This window comes from Strigops habroptila, chromosome 15 (genome assembly GCF_004027225.2).
Source record: "Strigops habroptila isolate Jane chromosome 15, bStrHab1.2.pri, whole genome shotgun sequence".
Lineage (NCBI taxonomy): Eukaryota > Metazoa > Chordata > Aves > Psittaciformes > Psittacidae > Strigops > Strigops habroptila.
This window is the reverse complement of record NC_044291.2, coordinates 2,863,896-2,880,208: the sequence shown is the minus strand read 5'-3', so window position 1 is coordinate 2,880,208 and position 16,313 is coordinate 2,863,896. Positions and strand designations below refer to the sequence as shown.

The window sequence follows — 16,313 nt, the reverse complement described above, 5'->3', positions numbered from 1 at the left end:
GAACATCGTAATCTGGGTGGAAAACACCAGTGAAAAGATGAGGAGCAGGAATGAAAGGTCCTATTTACTATGCCAAAAATGTGTGGTCTGCCCCAGACTTCAACTACTACAGTACATACACATAGGGAAGGAATGGGGGGAAGAAGAACCCCAGAACTTCCAGTGAGTACCTTTAAAGTTGCATCTTGGATACTGTAGCCAAAAGAATTTCTACACTTAGAATTTGTGCTAGGATTTGAAATGGTGGTAAAATGAAATACACTCACAACTCCCATTGCATTCTGCCGGGATTAACTGAATCCCATCTTTAGTTTCTTTGAAAAGTCATTTATATTGAAATTACAGGAGGATAAATAGTGGTAACATTACCTTTTTAAAAAATTGATTCTTACATCATTTTATCTCTTAAGTAAATAGTCACTCTTCATTTATGTGTAGTTGACTGTAAGATACTTTTGAGCTCCTTGAGGTCTTCTGTTCCAAAAATTGTAAAAGCAGATCATCACTCTGTGGAAAAACACCTATCAAAAACAATTAATAAACTCAAATCCAATGCTAAAATGTGAAGACAAAACAGCTGATATAAGTATCACAGTGTAGGTGGACAGTAGAATCACGCTTTTGACTTTTCATAGTTATAAACTTCCTATATAACTTAATGTTATTTAAATCATGTATTTTATCTTTTTGAAGATATTGCACTAGGACAGTGCAAGTAAGTAGGGAAAGATACCGGGATATGAGAAAGAGCTCAGAACTGAAATCAGCTTATGCTGTTTGTTCAATAAGAGAAGAGATTGTAAAACAGAACTGGCCTGTTGTGAAGGGCAGGATCAAATTGTAATAAAACATGGCAGAATGGAAGAAACCTCACCTCCACTCCCAAACCAGATCACAAACCTCCAAACTCTCCTTTGTGTTAAGTGTGAGATTTTCTTCTAAAGTAACTCTTCACTTGCACCTAAAGCAGCGTCTGGTTTTATCTGATACTTGCCTGTTGGTCATTCACTCAGTTTAATTTGAAGAGGAGTTTATAAAACATGTTAAAAATATTTAAAAGAGTAAATGTTTCTCTATTAAAGCTATAACCTACATCCACAAATGCATTATAATTAATACTTCAATAAGCATAGACTAATATATTGACCTCATCTCATCTAATTTAGCTAGAGGTGATATTTGCACATGGAGAAATATTATATATATGTTTATTTTGCCTCATCATGATTGATATCCTTCTACACTAAAGATAATGTTATGTTTGTCCTGTATATTTGTTGCTTTTACTTGATGGCTTAAATGCCTTGTGTTTGTGATAATCTATCATCGCCTTTTGTATACAGTAGTGTTAAAAATTGTTTTGATTATGGTTTCAGGAAATTTACTTGTAAATTATTCATTACAATACATACCACTTCAGTGTATCATAGATTCCATCAGTACTGTGTAATTAAATAGCTCTTAAAGATATTTTCTGCTGGAGAGAATTAGCATGTTAAAGCAGAAGTATATGGCCTTGTGTGTATCTTGGCAGTATTTGCAAACAAAACTAGATGTAGTGAGTAAATAGAATTATTTAACTTGTTCAGTATTTTATTCTTTAATGAACTGTAGAGGTAAAAAGTAGCAGAATCTCACAATTTGCCATCTTTCTTGCATGGAGACTGCAAAAAGCACGTTTTGTTGCACTTCCAGATACCAAATGTGGTATCCAGTAATGTGGTAATTACAGCACTTTTCATTTTGATGTATTTCTTGATTGCTTTGCTTTACCCTGGGTATGGGATTAGGTCCTTCGCTAAATCATCTTGAAGCAATTCTGTATCTAGACCAAACCCTCAGAATACAGTGGGTATCAATCACATGGACAATTAAAATTGAGTATTGACATGTTTTTAAAATAGTCATACATCTCAATTTTGTTTATCTCAAAAGTTTTAAAAACCTAATGACCTCATTGCAGCTTGACTATAATTACCATGTTTAAACTTCTCTGCATTTTTTAGTTTAAACAGCCTTTGTGTTTTTTTCTTTTTTTTTAAACCAAAAGAAAATTAATGAGAAGAGACAAAGAGACATCAAAGAGGCTTTCCCTCTGATTGCAGTGTTAGAAGTTTTGCCTGAAAATAGGTTACATTTCTTCTGTTTTCAGCTGAATCCTCATTAACTTTACATTTTAATGATGTCCAGAGCAAATTATACGATTACGGTAGATGCCTTAAAGGGAAGCTTAAAGGACACCTTTTTAATGTTTGTTTCTTTATTGGTGACAGTATTTGCACCAGTATTATAAACAGCATTAGAATGCTAAAAGTAATCCCAAAACATATCAGAAATGTCTTCCATTTTTGCCATATATGTAGTATAAGTATCTTTAATATTTAACACAAGTGGAGCATGTTAGGGGGATATCTTCATCTTTGTAGAAGAAAAATGTAAATCATGTCCTTTGAAAGAGTTTACAAATTACTTCTGCATCTTATAATCAGTTTAATTTATAATAATAAAATAAAATGGAGACAGATGATGTAACAAAGCCTCTGAATTGTTTTATTTTCTTGCACCTTCAGTGGGGAAGATGAAATGTTATTAAAGTGATAGTGTCTATTTTTACAATGATATAAACCATTATTGTTTTCAATAATGTTTTTTCCATTTAAGGGAACACTGTTAGCAACAGTTCTGTGTTCTGATGTACCTCTCCTACTTAAAATTAAGATTATATAATTGTGTTATATTAAATGCAGCAACAGAGCTTGTGTTTGGTACACTTTAAACAGGGCTAACTGAAGCTGGCAATAGCTTGAATGGAATTGTTCCTCATATGTTCCAGACTCTTAATTCCTAAGTGACTGGCTGTCTGCAGTAGTGGTACCCAAAGTTTGGTGTTGCTGTTCATCTGCAGGTTTATGTTCTGTAGTTGAGTGGAACTGCACTTGTATATGTTCATGTGCTGTAAGATGTTCTTGAGAGCTCAGATTTGGAGTCATGACTATGAGAATAATCCTTTTTGTCCTGAGAACTCCATACAACTTTATGATCTACTCTTCCACTGAAATTTGTGTGATGTTTCAGTGTCTTGCCATATGTACACGGAGCTCTTATGTAAGTAAAATTTCCCCTTTATTTTGAATTCAAATAAATTTTTCCTAAATAGTGCCTGGTTGGCTTCTTCATCCTTGATTTAGACTACTGTGTTCATGGAAGCATTTGATATGTCCATCATTAATAAATAATTGAATAATGTAAGAGTCACTAGACAAAAAACCCCCTGAACTTCACCTTTCCATTTCAGTGCAATTCTTACGTGTCTTTGTTATATTAATACATTTTCTGTAGAAACTGTTCAGAAATCTAAATGGTTACAATTGCCTGGGACTTGTGGCAGACCCAAACTGTGCATCCAGCTTGGGGTCCCTCCGGTGAGCCCTTGTTAGAAAAAGGGTTTAAGTCTTTCAAACATTTGGCACTCTTTAAGCTTGAAAACAGCTTTTGAAAGTGGTGGTTTAAGTAAGTTCTTGGTTTAGCTTCAATGTTGTAGCTTTAATGCCTTCTAATGTAACTTCAGTTTGAAGATCGTATCACTAAAGAAGAAAAAGTTGAGTGCAATTTTCTGCTTCTTTCTCACCTTTATTTTGTAATTACTGGAGAAGTTACAGTAACTTAATCTTTAGTTGAGATGAATAATAAAAATACTGATTCATAAGCTGTAGCTGACAGAAGGTGTGTTACACTTCTTATTTCCTTGGCATGCAGGATTTTGTATAGACTCATATTAGCACTAAAAACCTGAAATGTTCTTCCTAGTAACTTCTTCTGCAAGTATTTGCAGTGTGGCTATTTCCAGCCCGCTTTGTGTTAATGATAGCACAAGGTTGAAACATTCCAATCATTCATACTCCTGTCCTCCCTTTCTCATATGGGTTTCTTTGCTTGGTGTTTTTGCCTTATTCTTTTTGCTTTGTTGTGGTCAATTCAGTCAGTATAATAGCAAAGACATTGCCTTTTTTTTTTTTAATAAAGAGTTATGTTGGAGATATACTATAACAGAGATAAGAGCTATTTATGTCCCAAGCTATTGATTTTTAATTAATGTTGCCTGGGCTCATACATGTTGGCAGAATTGCTAACAGCTTGTGGCATTTTTTTAATTCACATCTTCTTTTTTGGTATTTTGACAGTGTCATTCATATCTCATGAAAAAAGTACCTCGTCAGGTTAAATGTGTTAAAACACCGAGGAAGAAAAAAAGGAAAAAAGGAGAGAATGGAACATAGGGCTGCCTAGAAACCTTGATCCATTGCCAAAGTATTTAAACAATTTAGTGTTTTGGTTTTCTAGCTCCAAGCTGCTTCTCAAATCCCTTGCTAATTAATCCAGTTAATTCTTTGTAGACTAACTGTATGCAGGGCTTTTTCTTGTGCTTCTATCGCTGAGAACCCTGTTTTGTTTGAAGCAAACCTAAGCTCTGTTATAAAGGTTGTAGTAATAAAGTGAGTACTTGCAGATGTAAATACAGTGTTTTGAGCCTTTTTAAAAGGAGTTGTGTTTGTGTGTGTAACTTCTAATTTAATCTTTCAGGTTTAAAAATTCAACATATATGCTTGTGGAAAACGATGGAGAGGACTTTGTCATTAAAGAAAAGGTTATGGAACAATTTTGGCATGAAGTATTAGTGGTGTGATACTATAATTGTTGAAAAATAACCATTATCACTAAATAAATTATTTAAATGCTGTTCACTGCTGTACTCCAAAATAGATTATTTGATAAAGGGCAAATAAGAGAGTTGAACAGGAAGGACAGTTTTTAGAAATGACCTGTTGATACTTTGAATTCTTTTAATGAGAGTACAGCAGTGGTATGAATTCAGAACTGCAAAAAGCAGCGAAGGAGCAGAGAGCTTAGAAGCCCAATTAGACCTGATATGAGATAATGAGAAACAAGCATACACTCCTCAAGGTGTGCTGCTCTGATGAAAGCTGCCTCAGCTCTGGAGCTTACTTCCAGTTTTTAGGATTTGTTGAAAACTGCTTCCCCTCATCATTCTGCTTATCGATGCTTAGCATAGGATTGTGTGCAATGGGGTGAGTGTAGCTCTAGCTCTCAGTGATGTTACTACCAAGTACTGTGGGAAGACCTTGGAACTAGACTAGTCCACTATCCTAGGAGTATCTTGATAGCTGGATATGTGCTATCATATATCTTGGAGTTACCAAATATCTTTTAAGTGTTCTTAGTGCATTTCTATTTTGCAGTTAAAAATCCTTTTGATACCCTTGCCTTTTCTACAGTAGCAAAAGTGTTAATTTTGTTTGGTGAGATGATAGATTTCTTGTCTAGTTGCACTGAGTATCAGCAAGCTCCTCTTTATGTAAAACAAATTATTCTTCAAGCTGATAGCACTGCTTTAAATGTGCTAAACTTAGTTTAGACCTTCTTTTTATTATAGCATCACACATGGCATAAAGTGAGTGTTGTTAATAGCATCTGAAAGCATTGCAGATATGAAGCAGGTCAGTATTGCAAGTGTAGATGTACCCACCATTCTCTTGCAGTGCTCCATGCTGTCCAGTTAATGAACTTTACTCCAGAAGACAGAAGTCATTCTGAGTAGCTGAACACTCAGTGATTTTCTTTCTTTCATCTCACGGTCATTAGTTACATGAGGTGTGTTTTGCCACGTTAAGACCTCCTTCCCCTCACCCCCACGAAGTTTTGAATTCTGTTCAAAAAGTTGAACTTCTGTCATCAACACAGATGTCTGACTCCGCAGAAACTTTGTTTTGCAGGAGAGTATATTGAATGCTTTTCCTGTTTCTACAAATTTTCATCTAATGCTTCACTTTGCAAGCTTTCACAAGACCTCAGTGATGCTGCAGCCTTAGCTGAGGCTTAATGTGACCAATTTTAATTTCTATTTTTTAACTTGCTTTCAACATATTGGCCTTTATGAATTTTATTTCCCATTTTGATAGAATGGACAGTACTGTTATGATGGATAAGTTGAGATGGGCCTGTTACACAGCTGAAGCTGAAACAAAAAGGTGAGATTGAGTACTGAAGTGTACAAGGCTAAATTCTGAAGTGTATCAGCAAAGTAATCATTGCTGTCTTTTATATGTGATCTTGAGCACCTTAAATCTTAGGAGTGAGTTTTGGGTAGGATCATTTAATACCAAAGATTTCTGTAGTTGTAAATGTCTTAAGCCTGAAGCTCTTTGTAGAAACCACAATAGCTATGTTTGCTAGTCTTTTGTTGATCACAAAACCTGTATGAATCAGACTCATTGTATGATAGATAGGATATGTTTTACTATACATTCCAAAAACCACTTATGTTAACATTTCCACTAAAGAAAACAACAGAATTAAGAATGGGGTTTTCAGCTTCCTGTGTCACAATTTCATCTTTGATAGAATCTGGTTTTTTTCTGTTTCAATTCCATTTGAGTAACTAAAGCATCCTGCAATAAACAGAGATGCAATAATAGAAATTTTGAAGCCATCAAACCCACAAATGATTCTGAAGAGCTTGTTTGTTGTAGAATCTTGTATTGCTGTGCGGGGAGATTCCCGTAGGACGTGGTGTTTGTGCAGAGCAATACTGCAGAGCAGTGTCACTGAGAGCTGGTGGTACTCTACTAAAGTAACACCTGGGAACTTCGAAACTGAAAACAATTTGAGACTGTCAATATTGGAAGTATGAAAGTAAGGTCAGAGTTTTAAACATTACAAAGTTACATAGCTTGAGGCTTAGAAATCAGTATTCACTGTTGCGTGTTTAACAAAGAAGGTATTCTCTGTGTAGTTCAGGCAATTATACAACTGCTGAAGACTGAAGAGTAGGGTTGTGGGGTTTTTCTTTTTTAGTACAACACATCAAGAACTTATGGTTGGCTTAGAACACTTTTGTTCCAAGTGCTTTTTCAGTCAGTTCAGATTAAACCTGAAATGTGACGGTCCATGTAACAATGACTATATTTCTGCAGTACTTGTGTGTATGTGCCTAATAATATGTCTGTCTGAACTTATTATGGTTAGTGAATTCTGGAAAGAGATAAAAAAAAGTTAGATGATTGTCAAGTGTTCTGTAGTACATGGAAAACAGGTTATTAACAAATTAAAATGGCATTAATATCGTTAAAACTAAAAACAAAAGTGGTGAAAATAAAGCTGTTTGGAAAATGTTTCTAAACCTGAGAGTGTTTTCTAGCAATGAAAACCTGGCGCTGTGTTGGAAAATACAATTTGTTTTCATTAGGTTTCATAATGTAGTTGAGTGATTGCCATGGCCACATTGTGGTTTTAAATGAGCTCCTTGTAGTTTTTCTATATAGTTTTTCTAATATAGTTTTTCTAAAAAGCAGTATGACATTGAAATGTTATTCCTGGCTTTCTTCAAAACAACAAACAGCATTAAAAATGATCGGGTTGACACAGGAAAGTAGAAAACGTGACAGTGTGTAAAAAATTTATCTTAAAATTAATTGAAGAAGGATTTTTTTTGAATGAAGGTGCTTATTCACATGCTAGTGTTAGCTATGAATTAGGTTGGCAACAAACTAATTTTATCAAATATAAATCTTTTATTTTTGCTGTAAAAAGCGAGCTTAGAGAAATTGTTTTGGGCTACATGTGAGTGAACCTTCAGCAGAAGCAGTAATCTCAGGAAAGCAGATAGACATACATAAGCAATTTGAAATACATGTCTTGTAAATATTAAAGGGGGTGACTGTTTCTTGTAAAAATGTCAAGACTCTGGTTGCTTTGGTCTTATCTTGAGTAACTTGAGAATTTGCATTCTGGAAATAGAAGTGCAATTGGCAGATTTACACAGTCACCGCTTGTGTCTGGTATTGTTAAGCTCTGGGTAATGCACTAACTCTGGAGTAATTTTTGCTGTGTACTAGCTACATGTGATGAAGGTCTGTTGATTTTTCTTCCTTGGTGCTTCTGAGACTTAAGAGCAATCTTATCTTGTAAATCCTACCCTGTGTGGCATTGGCACTTCCAGATTGTCACATTTAAATCATAGCATGAAATATTAGTTAACTGTTTCTTTCATATTTGCAGGCCAAGGAGGGCTTGCCAGCTGCTGTTGAAGTGAAGAGGCTGTCACCAGGCAACTCTGCTGTCCCAAATATAAATACAAAGAGGCAGGAGAGAAACAAATTCAGTATTCATGGCCTGAGCACTTGAAATGTATCTCTATTAAATTTATAGAGTGGTGAAAACGTTATGAGAAAAAATTATACTGATCAAACACAAATAAATTTAAAAAATTATTAAACCCCAAAAAGCTTCCTTAAAGTGAGTGTTTCTGTTCAGCTTCTACATTTAAACTCTTTTGTGCAGTTATTAGAGGCAGCCTGTAAAATGTTTCAAGACACTTTGTGTTTAATTCTGTAAGCCGGGCTTTGTGGATTTCTGAACACTGAAGTAGGATGTTACCTCATTGTACTTTTTGCAAGTTTTAGCTGCTGTGTAATTTGCTGACTAACATTACAGGGGGGGGAATTAAAACCATAATCCATTCAAAATTTGCTCCTTGCAGGGCTCCTGGAGTTTGGCTTAGATTTCCAGTAACACTAAATTTCTGGGTTGTTTAAAGAACAGATGGTTATGAAGAGAAGTATCCCCTTAAGTGCGTAGTAAAGCAAACTCAAAAGATTCATCAGCCGTGCTTTAATGTGGACTTGAGGTATCACCAAAGTAATTAACCGTTGCATAGACGAGATCTGACGACCTCAAGTGAAGATGGGAGAAACATGTAACAAACAAGACTTGAAATAAGTACTTTTTTGTCTTCTGTTTTTGAGCTCTGTTATTTTAGCCTTGGCTCTGTCCTATGCACCCCCTTTTTATAGTTCTAGCCTTAGATATATCAGTATCATCAGTTTAAAAGTTCATCTGGGCTGAAAGTTTTCTACTCTTCTTTGTAAAGAAATAATAGTGAGTTTTCTGATCACTGAAGACACTTTATTCTTTCTAATGTCTCCTTATTCTTGCAGTTTAGAATGTTAGTAGGAGAGAAATTAATCTGTACTGTTATACAGCTGGCTTTTAAAAACTGATTTCTTGGTGTGGATGAAACAAAAGGACTTAAGGAATTAAAATAGAGGTAATTCCTCAACCATATTCCATATATTGAGCACCCCGTGCTTGCAGCACAACCGTTTCACAACTTGTTTAGAAGAATTGGTAAAGTTTTAATTAAACCTGGCACCTTTCCATGTGAGAATCCAAATGATAGCAGTTCATGTGACCTTATAAAAAGGGCCTAACTAGTCTGATGCATAACTTTTGCAAGATCCTTTTACTTACCATTTATCAGATCTTGACTCTGACACATGCATTTTCTTCAATCCAGTGCTTCTTGATCTGCTCCTATGACAACTTAATGCTGTGGGAGGGGAGCTGATCTTGTTCCTTGGGAGAGAGATGACTGACTTCATACTGCAGAAGAGATTTGAAATAAAATATAAACTGAACTGACTCTTCAGTTTCTTGTGGTTATGTCTGTACTAACATTTAGATCAGAGCTGACTTCAGCGATTGGGTTTTTGTGTTTTTAGTTCTCCATCATCTGTTTATTTCATGAAACTTTAGCTCTTCGAATGGTATTGAAACCAAAACCCGATTATTTAAAAGTTGGAACTGTGCCAGGGGAAACTGGAAATATCATTTTTAACTCTACTACTTTTCTGTAGTGGAATGTCCTGTGATGCTAAATGCCTTTTAAGTGGCAAGCTGGACAGTTCAACAACTTGACATGACACCAAATTACTGATGAGTAGTCGCTAAGAGGAAACTAAAGTAACTTCTTCTTTCTGTAAAAGGCAATGACTGTTTTTCCTGTTGTCTTATCCAAGAAGCGAGCGTTGTTTCTATTTTGCACTTACTGTACTTTAGTTTTTTAACAGGATTGTAAAATGAGTTTAACCAAGACCCCTTTAGATGAAAAGTTGGTTTGGATGCTAGAGTCAGGCTCATACTCAAGGTTCACTTTGAATGGGTCATAAATCTGCTGATGGACTAGTGCATGCACCAGGCAACTGCTGTGAGAAGGTCAGTTGGGAACCCAGCCCATAAGGACAACTTCGACTTTTGCCCATTCTTGTATTGTGAGGGGTATTGTATTACCTCTCCATATCTCATTATTCTAGAGAACTGTATATAGCCTTAAATAAAAAGTTAAGTAAGATACATAGCTTAATCTGCCTTATTGTGGAAGGATTTTTAACCAATATATATGAGATATTGCTGAAAGCTGTCTAGGAAAGTTTTGCTCCTCACTGCCCCTCTGGCTCTTGATGTGTTAATAATAAAAAACAGTTACGAAAATCATAGTGACTTGCTTAATCTGTTCCGGTTTTCTCCCTTCCTTCCTGTTTTCTATGATGTATATGTTATGTTGCCTTTGCTCTCAGTCTTCCCTGCTTTTGGATCACTTTACTGAACACTGAACAGCATTTTGTGTGTGAGTTACAAACCTTATATTCTGTTTCTAGATTAAACTCTTGTGAAAAGCATTTTCATGTTACCAGTGAGGGTTTTGGCACTTGCACGGCAGACTTCCAAATGCTCTGTTGAGAGAGAAAAGCAAACTTGCAAGTCTGGTTTTTATTGTCAATGGGCTCATTTGGACAGCAGCTAATGTATAATAGTAGTTGCAGATTCAGTCAACTGATTGTACATCATTCACAAGAACTTCAGTAACTGAGAATGAGAAGTCAGTGTCCACTTAGTTGTGCCTAACTTGTCACAACGATGTGGACTATATCCTAGAAATGGAATATTTGTTTGGAATGCGAACTACTAGGTGCATAGTTTCATTGCATACTATTCACATGTGGGCTGTGGTTTTGAATAGTGAACCTGCTCTGAATGCTTACTGAGTATATTGATATTTTGGAGTAACTTCAGTTGCATGCATTGTGGTGCTGGCAGGGGCTTCTTGTGTATGACTTTCTAGTGGTGTTTTTTTTTAATATAGTTTGTAAGATATAGAATTTTCTGTTATACCTTGGTTGTTTTCTGACTTATACACTTTTAGAATGCGGAGTACTTTAAGAAGAAAAGCTTCAAGTCTTAAAGCTTCACATCCAGAGAAATGAAAATGTTATTCCATACGTATTTTGTGCCAGAACTTGTTCTGAGGTTTCTTCTCTGTCTTCTTGTGTGTGTAGGTTTTTTCTCTCCCACATTTTCCATTTTCTCCGCTCCCCACCCCCCTCATCCTTTTTCCCTCCTCCCCCTCTTCCCCCATTCCGAGATGTTTTCTGCATGCCAAGTCTGCAGCAGTTTAGGGCCAGCAGAAGTGTTTGGCTGTACCGAATAAAGGACATCAGGGAGTTTGCAGAGGTTTGGAAAGAAGTTTACATTACTTTTTAGTTGTGCTGCATAAATACTAGAATATGTAGTGGGTGTTGAAATTGAAGTTGCTCTGAATGGAATTCCATTTCATTTAGAGGGATTGTGGCTATAAGGGCTTAAAAGAAGTGAATGAGGTAAATAATTTAGTTAAAGAGGAAAAATTAAATGATTTTCACTGTATTTTTCAATTTGGGATTAGTAATATCTGAATGATTTGTAGCCAGTACGGGTTAAATTGGCTGGCTTTTATCAGAAGAAACAGGTTAGTACCTATTGGTTTGTGGGGTTAACTCTGGGAACTATTTTCTGATAATTTTTGGAAGAACTTCCCTGATTTTATAATTTCCATACACTTCAAATACAGACCAGTTTGAGTTGCTCTATTTTTAGAAGTAATTAAGCATGCCTCTTTTAAAAGCAAAACTCTTCAATTTATGATGTAAGAAAAGTTGAGAGTAAAAGAGCAGCATAGTTACACTAATATGCCATTGTAGCATGTTCCCATCCTGTCATCTGGAAAATTAAATCAGGTTACAGCATGGATTAACATCTAGACTTGTGAGGAGGGGAAGGTAGTGTCTTAAATGCCATGAAATTGAACAATGGGATTATACAGTTCACAGCTAATTTCAATATTCTTCTGTATTTGGCTTTTTGTTGAAGAAGGTTCTGTAGGGAGAGGCAGTAATAGTTTTCAGAACTTGGAAACATTCACATATTTAGTAAAATACTGACAATAATAGCTTGAGTATAGTTGAGTAATCAATACAGTGCTCTACATAATGTGCATAGATGTGAGGTGGAATCCCTGCTACTAGAGGGAAGAACTAAATGTGTTAGCAGTGGAAACTGTATTCACCTAGTGTGGAATCAGTGGTTTGTGTTATCCATTTGTTGATAGTCTGTAAATGCATGGCAAGGAATCAAAATGCTGCTGCGACAACACGCAAGAGTTTTACTCTTGTAGCACTGAGAAACAGCATTGTCTTCTGTTACCTCTCTTCAGAATAAAAGATATGTTCAGTTACAAAGCTTTCACATATTGTTCATAGGAGAAGAGGTTCAGTAGTTTCCCTCAAAAAGCACCTCTTAAAATAGTTGCAAAGGAAACTGCTGCAAAACCAACCGTGTGATCCCTTTTGTATGTGTTTTTCCTCACTGGCCTCCCCTAGAACAGGCTGTTGGTTGTGAGCAATAAGGGCTAGTGGTTCTCCAGGCCTTTGGCTAGCCTAGACCTTGTGGGCAGCAGCTGCATTGTATGGAGCTGTATCCACTGGGAAGGGGGCCTGTGATGAAGTGCACCAGGTTGGTAAGTGAACCCATTCTGACTTCAGTGAAGTCACTCATGGATCTTAGGAAATTTATATGGCATGCCATTGGTTTAAAAGCTTTTCAAACCTGAGTGTAGGCATTAGGAATGAAATTGGCTCTTTTCTTAGTACCAACAGTTTTAATTTAAATTCGTGCTGTGTATGTACTGGACTTGTGCCTGTACAAGATGGGGAGATTGCAGATAAGATGGTGTGTTTTAGCTTTATTTTGGAAAGCTATTGTTTGCATACTTTCTGCTTTACACTTGTAACTTACAATTTCTGGTGCTATCAATATTAATACATGATTATTTTCTGGAGAGGTTTGTCAGTGCTTGCTTTAGGCAGAAACTGTGCATATCTTGTCATCTTTTGTGAGCTGAAACTACAGAATCAGATGTAATGAAAGATAAAAAGGAGATATTAAGTTACCATCAACATACAAGTTCAACCTGTAGCATGACCTGGGTTCATGTTTTGGGGTTGGGAAAAGTTTAGTTTGAGAAGCAGCTCCATAATTCATGGGATGTTTCTTCTTTGTTTTTCACTTTCACTTTGTTTGTCATTTTGCAATGTCTCCTTTCGCTGACCTCAGCTGAGCTTTTAATGCTTTATGACTTTATAGGTGACTGGTGCACTGGAAATCTTCAAGCTCTGTTCCTTGCTGTAACGATCCAAGAGGTTGGTTAGGATTTCAGTCTTGTCCTTTCCCTTGCTTATATCAGCACATAGATTCCACTCTCCTGAACTTGAAAAAAGTATTTTACGTGTTTACTTTGCCAGCGGAATATTAAAGTAGGAAAATATTTGAAGATCATTTCATTAGAAAAGCTGTTAAGTACCTAGAATGACAGCATTCACTGTGTTTTGAGACAGTAAGAAGCTGCAGAGGGTTTCTTACTGTCTGTAGGAACAGTGGAGCTACATCTAACTGTTCGCAGGCAGTGTGCAAAACAAATTACTGTTAGTAAAGTGTTTGAAGTTTTCAAGCTACTTTAGTTTTATAGGCAGAGTTGACAGACAGTTATGTTCATGTCTTTACTGAGTATTTTACATGAGTGCTGGAGCATATTTTACTGATGGTAGTGGTGCTGCTTAAAGCTGAATTCCGAGTGCTTGGCAGAGCTCCCCTCCTGTATTTCCTCTGTGTGACTCTTGGTTTAGTAAAGGTGCTCCAGCTTCTTGGAACTTCATGTAATGGCCACAGATAATTTAAATCTAATTTTATTGTGAATATATGTAGGTAAGTGTAGTTGAAAACACCTTTCAGATGAACATCAGGTTAACAGTGAAGAATGGGTAAAGTGATGAAGCTATAACAAGGTGTGATGCAGTTTCTTTTTCCGTTGTGTGGTGTTTTCCAAATAAAGATACCGAAAGTTTAGTAAATATTCCCAGACCATTTAAAAGCCGAAGTGATGGAGCTGATGCAATGTTAAATATAAAGGACTTGTAAAAGTATGAGGAAGTGCAAACGTGTGGCTGCCAGGCACATTTTGAAGGTGGTTTTCTCAAGTGTAGGGTTCCAGGTTTTATGGATTAACCATCCTGATGCTGTTATGTGTCATCAAAAGCAGACTGTATACAAACTGTATATATACATGTATATGCTCATCTTCTTCAGTTTTCTCCTTTACCAAGCTCATTCAAGACACACAATGAGAAATATTTACTCGCAGTTTGTATAACTAGACCTATAGGAAGGGTTCTTAAAATGCGGTATACCTGCCTTATGTGACCGGCAAACCTCAGCAGCAAAGGTAGTACATCCCAGTGCCTTTCTTGAAGGGAACATACCTCTGTCTTCTAGATCTCTGCCTTCAGAGCTTTCAAATACTGTCAAATATGTTCCTATAGCCCTCCCTTCATGCCAATGAGCTCCTGAAACGCAGAAGGGCTTTTAAGATGGTAAGAAAACAGGAAAAATACATGTTTCTCCCCCCCCACTCCATTACTTTGTATGACTAATCTGTTTCATTGTATTTTCAAAGAATGGAGTGTGGATTGCGATCTATGGAGGACAGTGTTTAGAGCAAACATATTATGGATTTCTGTGCTGATTTAATTCCTCATTTCCTTAAAAAATGGTAAATGGTAAAGTTCTGTGTATTTCAGTATGTGTGTGTATATTTATATTAACTTTGAGAGTAGCTGGTCAATTGAAGTCGTAGAGGTGGGGAATGTCAGTGTTGTGTTCCAGGCACTATTACAGATTTCTTAAGTAATATTATGTACTTGGATTTGTAAACTTATTTCTTTCATTGATTGGTCTTTTTATGTGAAATCATGAAAGCTTAGCCTCAAATAATTAATTCTAAAAATATTTAAGAATATGCATCATGATAGATGTTGCATACTTTCATTTTACCACTGATACTGTGCCTGCTTTGGTGAAATAGGAAATGCTGTTGTCCAGTTAGTTGTTAATTCCACTGTTCAGGCTGGTTTGCATCGCTGGACACTTTGCTTAGCACACTTACCTGCGTAGAGATTTAAGAGTTTTCAAACTAAGGCTTTAAAAGGTGGTCTCTTGCTTTGTATTTCTACTTCGTTGTATTAATGTGGAGGGTTTGCTCATACACATATGTAGAATGTGATATATTATGTTTGTCATTGTATGTGTGTAATGGGGAAATGTTAAAGCTAAGCATTTGATTGCCTGGGAAAAGTTAAGTTCAAAACTTACAAATGTATAGTTTTGCTGTATTTCTAATGTAAAAAGAACACACCTTGATAAAAAGTGTGCATCTGATAGCAATGGAATCACCCATCAACTAACTGATCACTAAAACAAACTTTGCTGATGGGAAATGTAGGGTGGAACTATTCTGAAATAACGGTGTAAGGTGTCTGTGGCTTAAAAATGACTCTTTTTCCCTTCGAGCCTTAGCTACAACCAAGTACAGGAAAATCTGAGCAGCAGAGGTGGCGTATGCAATGTCACTCCCTAAATAACGATCAGAATTAGTGAAAACAGTGTCTTCAGTGAGCCAAGCGTGGGACAACTGGACCTGTCTGAGCGCACAAAGGGTAGAAATTGTTCAGGACACCAGCTGGTTTTTCCATGCATTGCACTTGATTCTGAACTCGTGTGTGATTGTTGTATGGTTTGGGTTTTGTAATTAAAAAAATTATTTGTGGAATGGAATCTGGCCTTCTCAGCTGTATTCCTTTGAAAAATGGATGGCTTTGAAGAGTTCTGTTCTAAATCGGTTGTCATATAAATAATTTTGATGATGATATTCTGTTGTTTTATGAACATCTCTAATTAAATTTAAGATAACTTCTCAGGGAATACTACCATATTATTTATTCTGACAGCCAAAGGAATAAGGATGTTGCATCAGTCTTGAATGCTTGTTAATCTGAAGCATTTAACGTTTGTTTGCCTGATGACAGAGGTTCCAGGGCTCTGTTAATTACCTCTTTCCGATAAAGTTTGGGATAAATACTTTTGTTTTCAGGGGAGCACATCTTAACATTTATATAAAGTAATTCTGAGAGATTTGTAATCTGGTATCACTGAAAGCTGCCAAGGTTAACCAACACAGCTGGCAAAACTACTTATCCAATTATACCCAAAATCTAAGTGCATTTGGTAACCATTTTCTGGTGACAAGCCTC

At 36.2% G+C, this 16,313-nt stretch overlaps 1 protein-coding gene across 5 annotated transcripts in view; it reads left to right on the top strand.

The window, feature by feature from the left end:
- DENND1A (DENN domain containing 1A) overlaps window positions 1–16,313 on the top strand; it is a 196,999-nt gene that overhangs the window by 16,063 nt on the left and 164,623 nt on the right. The window lies entirely within an intron of this gene.